This window comes from Excalfactoria chinensis, chromosome 3, assembly GCF_039878825.1.
Source record: "Excalfactoria chinensis isolate bCotChi1 chromosome 3, bCotChi1.hap2, whole genome shotgun sequence".
In the NCBI taxonomy this organism is placed as follows: Eukaryota; Metazoa; Chordata; class Aves; order Galliformes; family Phasianidae; genus Excalfactoria; species Excalfactoria chinensis.
The window spans coordinates 81,265,056-81,279,180 of NC_092827.1; the positions used below are offsets into that span (position 1 = coordinate 81,265,056).

The 14,125-nt window shown below is 45.7% G+C and overlaps 1 protein-coding gene across 9 annotated transcripts in view; it reads right to left on the bottom strand.

Moving 5' to 3' along the window:
- PPM1B (protein phosphatase, Mg2+/Mn2+ dependent 1B) overlaps positions 1 to 5,806 on the bottom strand; it is a 57,131-nt gene extending 51,325 nt beyond the window's left edge. For 4 of the 9 annotated variants that reach the window (XM_072332236.1, XM_072332230.1, XM_072332232.1 and 1 more), the window contains exon 1: positions 5,056 to 5,286. The gene's annotated coding sequence lies outside the window, so the exon portion shown is untranslated. Of the gene's footprint in view, positions 1 to 5,055; positions 5,287 to 5,467; positions 5,660 to 5,707 lie in introns of those variants that run through there. The other 5 variants (XM_072332237.1, XM_072332233.1, XM_072332238.1 and 2 more) reach the window with 4 other exon arrangements.
- Positions 5,807 to 14,125: the final 8,319 nt, after the last annotated feature.

The window sequence follows — 14,125 nt, forward strand, 5'->3', positions numbered from 1 at the left end:
AACTGGTGAGAACAGGCCAAAGCTGTACTGCCTGAACCACACACAGTGATCATAGAAATAACAATAAAACATCACCTCTTCTACTACAGAAGTCATGATTTTATTTCCTTACCTCCTTGATGAAATGTTAGTTCACATTCTAACAACACAGAACCACATTTGCCCTACATTCAGTAAAGGTCAACTTCCTGCACCAGGGTTACCAAAATACTGAAGGTGATATTTTGTCTTAACATACATGAATCCTCTGAAAACCACCAGGACAGGCTGCCGCTTTCCTCTGCTACCGAATAGGAAGTTTGTGGTCATTAACTTGTCATTACCAAACACACCAAAGAACCATTTCAAGCTCTCCAATACCCTGGTCCAAAACATCCTTAAGTGAACTGGCTATTTTCCAGAGCTGAATTCTGGTTAAGTCTCCCAGGAATAGATTCAAGCACCTGGATACATCATTCATATGAAAGAAAACTCAATGAAAAGTTATTTTTCCATCAACAACTACACTAAAAACATCTTTCTGCCTTGTCTCCCAATGTAAATTCTCCTAAAAGCCAGAAGACTAACTTAAGCTACACTCGTTAGCAACCCTTACATTTCAGCATACCAATAGCACCTCAAGAAATGAAGATTAGTACTTAACTGCAAGAGGTCATCTCCAGCTTATGCATAACTTCTCAGACTAGTTTTCTTTGCAACATTAATTAATTCCTAAGAATTTATGTTCGGCATTAGCACATGATACTGTTCAGGTACATTCCACCAAAACTATAGGTTCTATACACTCGTCAACTCACAACACACACGTGGTTGAGACTCCCACCCTAGAAGCAATCAGTATTAGAGAGATTTGCCAAATTTTAGCTTGTTTGCCTCAATGTCTCCCATGCCAGATATCTGCCTGAGCCTGAAAGATGTTAGGCAAATAGCTGAGGAGTTTGTAAAGCTATCTATCATAGAAAAATAGTTTTGGTTGTTTTTGTAAACTCAGCATCCTTGCTCTTGCATCAAGAATGTGTTTTTCACTGTCCATGCAAACAATTCCTCTTGTCCGAGCTTTTATAGCCTCATGTTGGTTGATACTTTCTTTTTTTCAATTAAGAACTTGTAATGCCTCATCCAGATATTGCAGTTAAACTCCCTGAAGATTACATGCACACTAGACAGAATGAAAGCCAGGGCTAAACTACTCCTTTAGTCTCATAAAACATCTCTCACATCACACCACAAGTTAAGACAACATGAAATGCGACAGTTCACACCTTGTACATACATAAGCCGAATCCTGCAGATGATCAAACGTAAATAACTGAAGCACAGAATGAAGGTGATAAACACAGAAATAGGCTGCAAGAAATTCAACAGTTTTTCAAGAAATCAGCATTGCTTTCCTCCAATTTGCTGAGGAAAATCAATATTCAGATCAAAGCAGTTGGGCTGCTTGAACGCCCAAGATCTGATGGATGCATCTTTGTCTTCAGAGAGATGAAGAGAAACCAGAGTGCAGCAGTGAAATCAGAGATGAGAAAAGTTTGTTCAACAACATGGTAGGAAATGAAAAAAGTGAAGATAAAAATTCAAGCATACAAGGTGATAGAGGTGATCTGTATTAGAGGGGAAAAAATGGACACAGATACGCGTGACCTGTTAATCGCTCTCCACAATTCACACCCTGAGTCTAGAACTTGGATTGTTTTTACCAAGGCTGGGAACACTGGGCTCACAAAAACCAGCAGCTCATTGTCTCCCAGTGCTGACTAGAAAAGAGCAGCTATTTACACCGCACTAAGCCAGCAACAGGCCTGTGTGACATGTCTCTACATTCCTACTATAATGATAATCCAAGATGCTACCATACAGTAAATCTGTATTTTCAGATTGAGAGAGGATGAAAGCTGATCCAAATAGTGATGTTTGTCATTATAATGCAAATATTTCAAACACAGTTGCGTTTTTGTTTTTCTAAACCAAATATTAAAAGTGAATTAGTACAACATGAGACAGAGTAAAAGAAAAAAGATGTCTGTTAATACTTAAGAAATATTAATTACACTCAATCACTTTCCCTGAGAATGTCAGTCCTTTACATTTGGCACCTTAAAAGGCTGGCTTAAACACGCTGATTCTGTAAGCTTTAACTTAAATCGTGATGGGTTTATATTTATGCAAGGTGTGGTCTTCAAGCTTAGTAAAGCAAGTCAGAAGCACATACTAGCAGTCACCTTTGAAACATTTACATGAACCAGCATCCAGTGGTCATTCAAAGCAAGTGATGAGGAAACACCCTGGATAATCCATGGTAACTACAGGTGAGACTTTGTTTCTCCACCTTCTGCATTTTTACTTGACCACCTCACAGCTCCCCCAATAAAAACAAACTAGGTTCTACACATGGCTTTCAACTGCTTTGCCCTTCAGAAAAGTCACAGATACTTTCCTTCCTCCTTGCTTTCTCTTTTTTTGCCCTTTGCAGCCACTACAAGTGCCCCCAATCCAACTAACACCCAAAATTCCTCCAGGACTTCCAGCCGCATCCTTCAAACATGTAAGGCTTCCAGCTGTCAGCCTCACACTCCATACAGCCCTTTCCCATACTATGTTAATTCAGTATCTCCATATATTGATGCAATGTGCCATAATTAAACCACATATCCCATATCACAACCTCCTACAAACATCTGTAAGGAACATGAGCTGAGGTGCTGCATAAACAAGTAATTCATACTACCACAAACCTCAGAACACAGCATACACAAATGCAATTCTTCTCCATTTCCACCTGAGCCAGACATCTTCCCACTGTAACTCACTATTCTACAGATCTCGGGACCTCAAATGTTCAGGCACTAAGCCTTCTTCAAACAGCCTCACAGCCAGTAGCTCTGACACACAGTCAGCATAAGCATAAAGGTTTATGTAATGCACAAACACAGACAGCCTAGCCTCAGTCCACACACATGGAGCTTGTCTGTAGCACAGTGCTTTTAGTTAGCTGCTCATCTGCCAAGGCTGTTATAAGCATTTGTTTCGGCAGAAGTTTACACTAATCCAATGGACAATTTACCTTCTGAGACAAACAGAACAAAATAGAGCAGGAGGAAAAAAAAGAAAAGGACCTTGAAGAGAAACCTCGTGACCATTTGACAGAGTCCCTTAATCCTGTAATATCACCTCATCTTCATTCACTCCTTTTATTTTCCACTGGCTGTTACAACTACATTGTGCTGAGGGGAGGCAGGACCCATCCACCAGCTGCTACCTGCTCAGGACACAGCTGAAACTCCAACCCAGTTTGTTCAACATCCCCACCACCGTTTCAGCTTTTCGCATTCACAGTAATAAAAAGCCTGCCTCCTCTCTCCACACAGACTATAGTTCCAACTAACTCAGCATCAGGAAAATTCCAGTTTCCCTTTTGTATCAATATCGTTCCCCTGACACACACATATATGCAGTGCCTAACATAATCTTGACCCCGTAGATGCAATCCCCACCAACTCAACCAATTCCCCTCTTTCCTCACCAAAACCTTTCAAAGACCCTGATGTTCACTTCTAAGTATGAGGCCCAATCCCCTCACATCCTCATAATCTACAGTAATCCCAAATAATTAACCCACAAGAAAAGCGTAGCGATGCTCTCACAGACAGAAACATGTACTGCCCAACTCCTGTCACAAAGGCAGCTATCTATGCTTCCACATTCTCTACTAGCACACGTATACATTCTTCTCCAAACAGCACCACAGTGTCCTCAACACATAGCAACTGCCACAGGATTTCCACTTTGGATTCCAGAGATTCGACATGCAGTATCCAGGCCTTCCATGTCACCACAGGTATGACAGCAACTTACAGCTCCTGATATGTTCCCAGGACAAAGCCCATGCCGCTCACTGCTCCAGCCTCCCTCACCACACCAGCAGCAGGGCTCACCCAACTGCTGACAGCCAGACATCCCCAAGCCCTCACTACATGCACCAGGCAAAGCAACTTGCATGGAGTTAGGACCATGCGTGTCTTCCACATACCAGCTCATAACACACATGGTGGCTAACCATGCCAGCCACCAAAGGAAACAAGTTCAGAACCCCGTAGGAACCTGTTGTCTCCATACCTGAAACCCGTGCATCAGCTTACCATCCGAAGTTGCCCTCCCCCACTGTGTTCAGAGGCCACACAACTTATCCCTTTACCTCTCACACCCTACACAGGACTGTCCACCTATCACTGCTAGATTTATAAGCCTTCACATACCACTATTCCTAAACACGTGTGGTTTCACCCACCATCTGCATCTCCCAAGTATAAACACAGCTATAAACATGCCCCTCAGCCTACCCCACACACAGCTGCCTCCAGTCCATCAGAATGACTCCCACTCACCGCCTAGCCATAATCTGCATTAAGCCATACCCACACCCATACACGGCGGCCCCAAACCCCTCCATCTCCGAGCCACAAGAGGATCACCAACTTCTTCCCCCTCCCCACGACCCGCGCGGCAGCGCTGCCCCCGGGGCTGTGTCGGCAGCTCCTCCGCGCAGCCCCCGCTCCCCACGGCGCCCGGGCCTAACGCCAGCTGCCCGCTCCGACCCGAGGCCCGCGCTACCGCCCCCGGGCAGACACCGGCCGCGGCCCCGCCACTCCCCCGGGCGCAGCCAATGCACGTGCGCGGGCCCGGCTCACCCGCCCCTCCCGCCCCTTCCTCGCTCCGCTCCTCTCCCCGCGTTATCTCCGCGGGACCGGGCCCGAGAGCAGCACCCGGCCCGAGGGCCCCTGCTCGCACTTCGCCTGCCCCAGGAGGCCGGCGGCGGCGCGGCCTCGAGCTGGGCACGGCGAGGCAGAGGCCGGGCCTGCGCGGCACCTCCCCGCTGCCCGAGGCAGGCGCGCAGCAGGCCCTGCCCGCCCGCCGGCCCCACACGAGCAGGCCGCCCCCCCCCCACGGCGCGTAAGGCCGTGCCGTTCCTCAACGCCCGCTCTTGAGCCCCTCCGCCCCCCCACATTCGCCGGCCCGGAGAAGCCACGACCCCGCGACAGGCCCTGACCCCGCTACCTGTCGGCGAAGGAGCGCCGGCGTCCCCCGGCGTTCGTGCGCCGGGCGGCCCGGCGAGGGCCCGACCCGCCTTAGGTTGGCTCGGGGTAGCCCGGCAAGGCCTCAGGCCTGAGCCGCCCTGCGCTGGCCGCCCCCGGCCGCAGTCGCCGCCCGCTCGCGCACTCCGAGCGCCGCCAGCAGCGCCGACATGTTGGGAGCCCCCGTCCCGAAGGCCGCCGCTGGGCCCGCCCTCCTCTCCGCCCACGTCACGGAGCCGCGGGAGGGACCCAACACCCGGCCCGCCTCCGAGCCCGCCTATTGGCTGCCGCGGCCATCGCTCAACCGGGCCCGCCCTCCCCGGACGGCCATTGGCCTTCCGGCCCGCTCGCGCTACCCTGCCGCGGCGCCATTGGCCGATCCGTTCGCCGCTCACCCGCCAGCCCCCGGCGAGGAGCTTTCCCTGATTGGGCACCGCGCCCCCGTTTCGTTAACTACTGGCTGCCCCTCTTGTCAATCAAGGCGCCGCGCACCGAGCCTGCCTTTCTCCGCTCTTTTTCCCCCGGCCCCGCAGCCCGGGTAGGACTGACGGAGGCGGCTGTCACTGAGCGCCTCGCCCCTCCCCGCCGCCCTCCCCCCGCCGCCGCCTCTCCCCCTCCCGGCTCGTTTTGCCTACAGGCCATTGGCTCCCAGCGCCGCCAGTCGCGCGGCCTCTCCTGCCCCGGCAGCTGCCGCTCCAAGTGGGCGTGACCCAGGCGGCGGGTGCCTCCTCCCGATTGGCTCTCTCTCCTGCCAATCCCACGGGGCCGGCGGGCCCCCGCGGAGCCGCAGCGCGCGGGCGCCGCTCCGCTCGGCGATTGGCCGCATGGCGGGCGGGGAGGGGAAAGGTGCGCGGCCCCCCGGGGGGCGGCGGGCAGTGCCCGTATGTGCGCGCGATGACATCACCGAGAGCCAATCAGGAGGCGCGGGGCTGGACTGCCGGCTGCAGCGGGGCGGGGACTCGCGCTCGCCCGTTGGGGCTGTTGTGCCGCGCGAGGCCGGCGGCGCTGGGGGGGAAGGGGGGAGTGGGGGGGGCTGGAGGGCTGTAGTGCTCGTCAGCGTAACCCAACGGGACTGGGGCCACCCTTGGAGGGGAAACCGGCTCCCGGGCTGGGCTGCAGCCCTGTGTGGTGCTGCTGCCGGCTGCAGTGAGACGCAGGGCAATCGTCGTAAGCCAAAGGCGTGATGCCCGCTGTGCGCCTCTGCACCTGAGCGCCGAGTGCCCATCAAACGGCAGCAACACGGGCAGCCCCGGCCCCTCACGTCCAGGTGCTTCCTCCTCCCCACTGCTGTGAGCAGACACTGCTGTTGTACGAGGGCCTTAGGACCAGAGGGCAAAACACAGCTTACATAGCAATTTTAGTTATCAGTCAATCCCTTCACAGCCTTGGTAAGAGCTGGCCCTGAAAAGCCTGGAACTTTCCATTTGGATGCACTTAGTCTTCCATCTCGGCACACAATAGGATTATTCCTCCGGAGTTTTGTCCGCAGCACAGGAGATACTGGGCAGCTTTCAGCTTTTAAGGTCATCCGCACCAGCACCACTTGCATCAGAAAATCTTGCCTGAGGCTCTGGAGGCAGTTTGAGTGAGGGTAACATCTGCAACAGCCCTTCAGAGCTGGACCTGAAGCTTTGCTTTCTGTGGCTCCCGGTGCACCTGCTCTGCCAGGAGAAGGTGGGGAAGGCCCACCGTGCTGCTTCTCACAGCAATGCCAGCCACAGAGGTGGCCGAGTGCTGCCTCCACCACCCCAGCACAGACACGAGCAAGACTGGAAGCAGCCAGAACACTGAGGCCGCTGTTTGCCCTCTGCCAGAGAGGACTTGCTCATAGACAAGCTAATTTGAGTGCCCAGGCCTGGCTGCCAATCAACCTAGTTAGCTTTGCAGCATCCGCAAGATCTGGGACTCGAGATACTTTCATACATCTAGCTTGGAGGGTTTGTTGTTTGTTTGTTTTGCCATTCCTCACGCTTAGTTCTAGTTGTCGCTTAAATACAACGTGTATTATTAGAGGGGTGACACATCTGGCTAAAAACTGCTCTATCTTCTGGTTGGTGAATGCAAAATTTATTCAGCCTAGATAATTCTTGAACTGCATCTTGAAATAGCAGGCTTTATTCCACATGGTTTACCAGAAGGTTTTGGAGAGCCCATCACCCTTGAAGCTGCTGGTAAATCCAGCATAGATTTCAGCAGGTACAGATCTGGGCTGTAATTTTATCACGTCTCTGTTTACAGTCTCCACTTTGCTTCCTGGCTACCTGCCAGAGAGATACCATAGGCAGCATTAGATAATCCTGCCCAGTGTGACCAAGATATACTCTGCTGATACTGACTCTTCCATCTAATTTACTGTAGCAGCCATTCTTCACACAGCAGCTACTGAAACCAAGATGTACACAAATACTGGAGGAAAGTCTTTGAGTTGTCATTCAGAGCACCTGACCCTGCCTTTCTCCTTGCTTCTAGATTCAACACTTTCGTTCTTACCGCCTTCACTTCACCTTCAATCCCAACTGTCTGTATTATTTTATAGCACATTTAGAAAAATATACTTCCTTAGCATACCATCTCAATACCACTTCAACCTTGACAGAGTTGACTACCCAAAATAAAAAACACCGCCTTATGTTGTTTCTAATGTAACAAATCATATCCCCTGCTGTTTCTCAAGCGTGACCTGCTTATCTGTTAGAGATTAACTAAAAATCTACAGCGTGCATGAGTCCTTAACCCAGTACAAACAGCACATTCCTAATCACTAGGGAAAAAAAGTGCATATCAGGCTGGATCCTGTGAGCTAAAACAAAGCTCCGTCATTGCTCAAGAGGTGTGTGCAGCAAGAGGCAAGGATCACAGCAGCAGGCAGCAAGGGCAGTGGAGTGAAGTAATAAGTAGGTGAAATAATGGCTGCACGTGGCAATGCAGAGTTAATGGCTAATCTAGGGATTTTGTGGCTGGCCTCAGTTAATCTTCATGGAAGACTACTAAAGCACAGTATTTCTTTGTTAGGATGCAGGTGTACCGGATCAACAGTAGAGCAGGTGTGCCCAAAACTTGTGTGCTTTCATATATATGCGCACCATTTATCTGATTCTGAGCATTGATAAATTAACTGAACTTCAGAAATGTTAACTTGTACATTGGAAGAACATAGATGCCTTCTACTTATTTCCATTGAAACTACATTTGATACAAAGAGCACAATAACACTGTTTGATTCTCAGCTAGAAAACACTTCTTTTCAACACAACCACCACTATGAACTGCACATTTTCACCAGCAATGAATAAGAGCCTGCATGATGTGCTGTAAAAATCTCTGTGACCACTGTGACCACCACCCACCATCTCACTCAATGGGTGCCATTCTTTCAGTGTGGAGGGATTCACTGACACACCTTTGCTTCATCCTCACTTCCATGTCAGACATCATGTCACGCTGCAACAAAATGTAACAGAATTGTGAGGGGAAGATCAACCTCTACTGCCAAACCACCATCCGCCTCTGGCATCATGGGCCAACATAATAAGATAGGAAGCATTACTTTCAGAGCATCATAGTACGTACGTACGTATACATATCGTCTTCATGTTAAGAAATGAGTAAAGAAAGTTTGGAAAGGTTCATGTAATGTTTCTTGCTCATCAAGAGAAAAACAGGTAGCAAAGAAAAAGACACAGATACTGACAAAACCCAATAATAATATTATTACCTATTAGCAGTTTGGAGAACGTATGTTACTCACAGCTAGGGCCAGACATTCTTGTTTCTGGTAGTCGATGAATTCCTCTTCCCAACTGTCACCAAGCCTTTAAGAAGTGGGTGTGGGTGGCAGCCTGGAGTAGGTGATGGTAAGTTGTCTGAAGAAAGGTAAAGGTAAAAAAGTAGAACATTGTCAATTTCAGAAAGACTGGCTGGAAAAATGAAGAAACCTGGCAATAAAGTCAGCTTGTGCAATGAAATCAACAATGCGGAAGAAGCCCTAAGTGTCTCTAACATTTTAAATCCATTGTGATTCTGATCATACGCAAGGAAAAGGGGTTACAGGAAGAGGCTTTAAGGGAAAACTGGAAGAGAAATGACTGCAGGAGAGGTCCAGGTTATAAGCAGAGAGTATAAAACAAAACAGAAAAGGAAAGTCTGGAAAGATCTTCAGTGTCAATTGCCATGAGAAATTATGGGAGAAATTATCTAAGAAATCAAGTGAATTTAGGCTTCCACATGATACCATACATACATTTAGGGTTTCCACATGATAACCATAGATGTTATCCAGCTGTAACGTAGCATTGTAAGAAAGAAGTGATGCTGCTCTTCAGTGAGTCAGAAGTGGGGATTAGAGGTAGTCTGTATCTAATTCTAAAACTGAACACATATTTTGTCTTAATTTTCACTGCAGATGATGATGTTGAACATGGGGTTAGATGGCAGGATGGCTAATAGCTCTGAGGGAAGGGAAATTGCTAGTAAGAAAAGGAAAGCACAGACTACAGCCTCTAGGCAGAAAAAGGATAGATAATGTCCATTCCAGAAATCAAGAAATAGTGTTGAAGAAAATTACTTGTCTCACAGTAAGCTTTTTAAATGTAGCAGGAAATGATAAAGAGTAACATTTGTTTACAACGGTGGACATTGCCAGATTAACCCAATATCTTTCTTATAATATCATTCACCATCTACATAAAGGAGGAGATAATGGCGATTAGCAGAGTAGTATCAGAGACTAATATAGGTGATGGACTATACATAAATGATCAGAGGTAAACTATCTGAGTAAGGAAGGTCTGTGTTTGTTTTGTAGAAGATCAGTTGGTTAAACCTCGATGTTTTCATTAATGACACCAACAGAAGAAGGTGGTGGGAAACAGAACTGTAAATAGCCCAGTGCTAGGAGGCACAAACAGGAAAGACAACTAGGAAACCATACACAGTTAAATTGGCAGAGAAACTGAAATACGAATAAAGCAAGGAGTTTAAAAGCAATATGGTTGGGGACTAAAATCAGACATTTCCTCTAGCAACTGTGAGCTTAACACTTCAGTGAGATCATGAAGAAGGGCAGAATATTGTTGTTTATTAGAGCGCAATATGAAATGCTATTCAGTTTCAGCATTAGAATGACAAATACAGTCTCAAGCATGTCTGGTGACAGGTTAGGTGCCTTCACACAGGCACTTAATTAGCAGTATGCAAGTGCTTATTTGGAGCTTCATGCAGGCAGCCATGAGCTGGCTCCAAGATGCAACAAACTGAAAGGGTTGATGTGCCTTGATTATTTCTGTTGCCTTCATCTGAGCTTTGTTCACACTGTTGAATTGGGTAGGGACAGACAGCCACAAGCTGTCAAGCCAGTTTGTAATTAAGCCATGGTTTAGCATGGTTTAATAAGTTACTGCTCCACAGACAAGATATAATAATTGCCTGTATGCATGCTCTCAGCTTGTCCAGCAGCTGAAGTAACGTGTTAGTTTAAGTTACCATACTCTGTGAGCATCCTACCTGAAAAGCAGTAGTTTGGATTGGTAATCACTCAATCACTTGTGAGTGTACGTTTGTGTTTTCCCTCTGTAGCACAAAGAGCTCACAACTCACTGTAGAACTGCAGGTAACACAAGAGGTCCATTGGAAGTGTTAGTATTATTAACGTTTTGCTCTGAGATTTATCCTTTTACCATCTAAAATCTTGCCAATTTTTTTACCACAATGTTAGAATATTAGTTTTTGCTTAGACTATCTTCACCTGACATTCTTAATGTGCCTTGATCATTATTACTGCTCTGTTTAGTTCTTCACTATCTTTACTATCTTATAACTTTTGATATTTCTTTTCCCCACCCTTTGAATGGAGCATTTTAAAAGAGCTTTAAGAAGGGTTAGAGAGTCTTAAAGTTTAAGCATAATCAAGTGTAAAGTACTTCTGTTCTTATCTTTTAAGCTTAAGTTATTGAAGAAGTCAATCAAGTTTGGCAAAAAGTCTTGTTTCTTGGCTCCACCAAGTACACCACTTTTGGTAACAGCATCCTCTCAGTTTTCAGATGCTGCCTGGACACCACCTTTTACAGTAGAGTACGTTCTCATGCAAATTCAAAGCCTGAATGTGATTTTCAAAAAGAAAGTTCAAAATTTAAAGAGGTTATGATCTCAATGTGCGGCTTTTTACTTAAGATACACTACTGTCTGTGCAATTCCATTGCTACCTTTTCCTACCCAGTAACGTTTCTGTCATAAAAAAATGTCTTTTAAAGAAACCAAATAGTAATGTGTGGACTACTTCCTCTTTAATCCTTGTGATCTTTTCCCCATTTATATGGAAATCAGGTTTTAACTAGTTAATTCCCTAAGCAGAAAAGAAAGGCATCAAGAGATTAAATAAAGTAAGAAAAGTAAACATAAAAAAAACAACAAGAGAAAAGCCTGTTTTTCTCACATCTTCTCTCATCTGAGCAATACTCCCTGGTATCCAGCCCCAGTGCTGCACAATCCCAGAAGTGGCCCAGCAGGCCAGGGCTGCAGGCATGACGGGCTGTGGGCTCACTAATGGTAGCACTCGGCGTGACTCAGTCACCAGCAGCAGATCCATCAACAGGCTGCTCATCACATCGCTGATGGACAAAACTAAGAAGCAGGACTGGGAAGAGCGGTCATGATGACTCCAAGTGGAACACCTCCAAGCTGTTAAAAAACAAACAAACAAACAACAGAGTTAATTTTTCCTCTTCTGGATTGTCATAAGATGGTTTGATGGCTGATATCCCTGACCATCAGAGTGGCTCATGTCAGATGCTTTGTTTCACCATGGCCACTTCAGTTGAGCTTAGACAAGAGAGCTCAGTCTTCTCTGTGGTAAGTACAAATAAGTCCTCTGCATTATCTTACAGTACTTACAGGTTAAAAATGGAGATTTTTTAATATCAAGGTATGCACAATGAATCTTCACAGTGAAGAGAAAAGCAGAATGTAGGCCAGACTCCATGTTGTTTTTTGTTCAGTAAAAATAAACATGTTTTGAAACTGTTGCTGTTTCTCTGTCTCAGCATTAAATTTGTCCTAAAAGGGAGAATGCATGTATTTTTCTATTAGCAAATATGCATTAAGACTATTCACGTTAAGGATATTAATTTATATAAGGTATACTTCTGGCTACTAGAAATAATGCTAGTGTCTGGACAGGAAAAAAAAAATCACACTCGGATACATTCTCACCATGGTGACCTACAAGAGAACTGTCACAACAGAAGCTGCTGTTGCCACTACAATTTCCAGAACTCCTGCTGTTTGTGTTGCTGCTGAAGAGAAAATCCACTGCCCTTTGCTGCACTTAAAGCTCAGTAAGATCAGATTGCAGCTTAAAGATAATGTTCACTCTTCACTGTACATCAGTATCAAAGAGAAAAATGAGACGATCAAAATATGCCAATCATAATAATAGCATCAACACTAAGTATTCTGTGCACTTCCTTTGAGGTAGCGAGTGTTCTGACTCCCTCCTGTTTCAGTAAAGGGAAATTAGAGTTGTGAAGAGAGCCCTTGGGTTCAGCTCTGCTCAAACCAGAGTGCCACTAATGACGGTCAAAATAAACTCCCCAGAAGAAGTAGAGGATTGATTCCCCTCAAAGGCAAAAAGAAAATCCAGCAATGTTTTTGAAACATAGAAATAAATTAGTGCTTCTAGTTCTCAAAGAGAACATGCAAAATAAGAATAGGCATGTCTCTGCAGATTTAATGCTCTGAACTCTGTTCCCACATTCTACCAAAAGGCTGCCAATTAAGGCAAGCGTGTTGCAAAGGTGCCTTACTGCCAACAGAACAAGCAAATTGGTGAGAAGTGTAAAGCATACCCCTTTAAAACTGTCTACTTATTACCCAACCAAGTAAGTGTATTGTAACTGTCTAATTCTGAGGATAATTTAAGCTAGTTACAAAAGGAAATGGGATTTAAAATGTGTACATTTGACTTCAGAGAAATGGAGCACAGTTTCATGAATTTTACACTCTTCTGTACAGATACGGCAGAAAAGCCATCTTGCTGATGATAGGACTTGACACATTAAAAGCAGTATTTCTGGAAATGAAAGGGCCCCCAAAAGATCTCTGGTTGGCCTAGTCAGTACCAAGAAGCTTTGGAATAAATAACACAGAGTATCTATAATTAACCACAGCTAAGGGAGTTAGAGTTAGAAGTTGCTATGATAGCATTAAACCTCTGAAATGATAAAGTGGGGAAACGAGAGAAACAGGAAATTATTTGCAAAAATGTTCCAAATTCTAAACAGATCATCAGTATTAGCAACATCTTAGGTGTGAACTCCGTGAATTCATCTCTTTTTTCACAAGCTGTGATGCTAGGATCTGATGTGCAGTTGATATTTCTGTTATATGAAACGTATACGATCTTTAAAAGTTTTCTAATAGAATTTATGCTGTCTGGGAGATGGAGACCCAAATCGAATTATAATTCAACAGAAGCATGAAGGTAAATCTAAATTTAGAAATCAGTGTGTCAAAGGATCATTGTGTATCAGAGATGATTCATTTGTAGACAAGCTTAAATGGATTTCATTTGCATTGATAAAAATAGCTCAGGTTGATCAAAACTACCATACAATCCATTAGAATTCCCTCTAAACTGAAGGAAGGAAGAGAAAAGGTTCAGTGAAATGTTCTGAAGTTTACCTTCTCTTGCAATGAGGCAAGCTTTAGGGCAGGGAAATACCCAAATGAGAAGTACACTCTGAAGTGCAGCTGCACCATCTCTTTGGCTCCTCAGAGAAATCCTAAGTGACTGCCAGAACAAGGAACGTGTTGAAATTGGATTGTCTTACTTCTATGCTTTTTGTTTGTTCATTTGTTAAGTTTATTTCCGTTTTGTCATCAGAAATGTAACCCTTGTTTTGCTAGTCTAATCTAGCAAAGTAACAATGGCAAAGACATGACTTCTAAGGAATCATCAAATCTAAATAAGAGTTACCACACATACTTTAAGATCACCCACAACCTGTGAGAAATTTGAGAAACCCAAACATTTCTTCTTAGCAAATATTGAGAGTTAG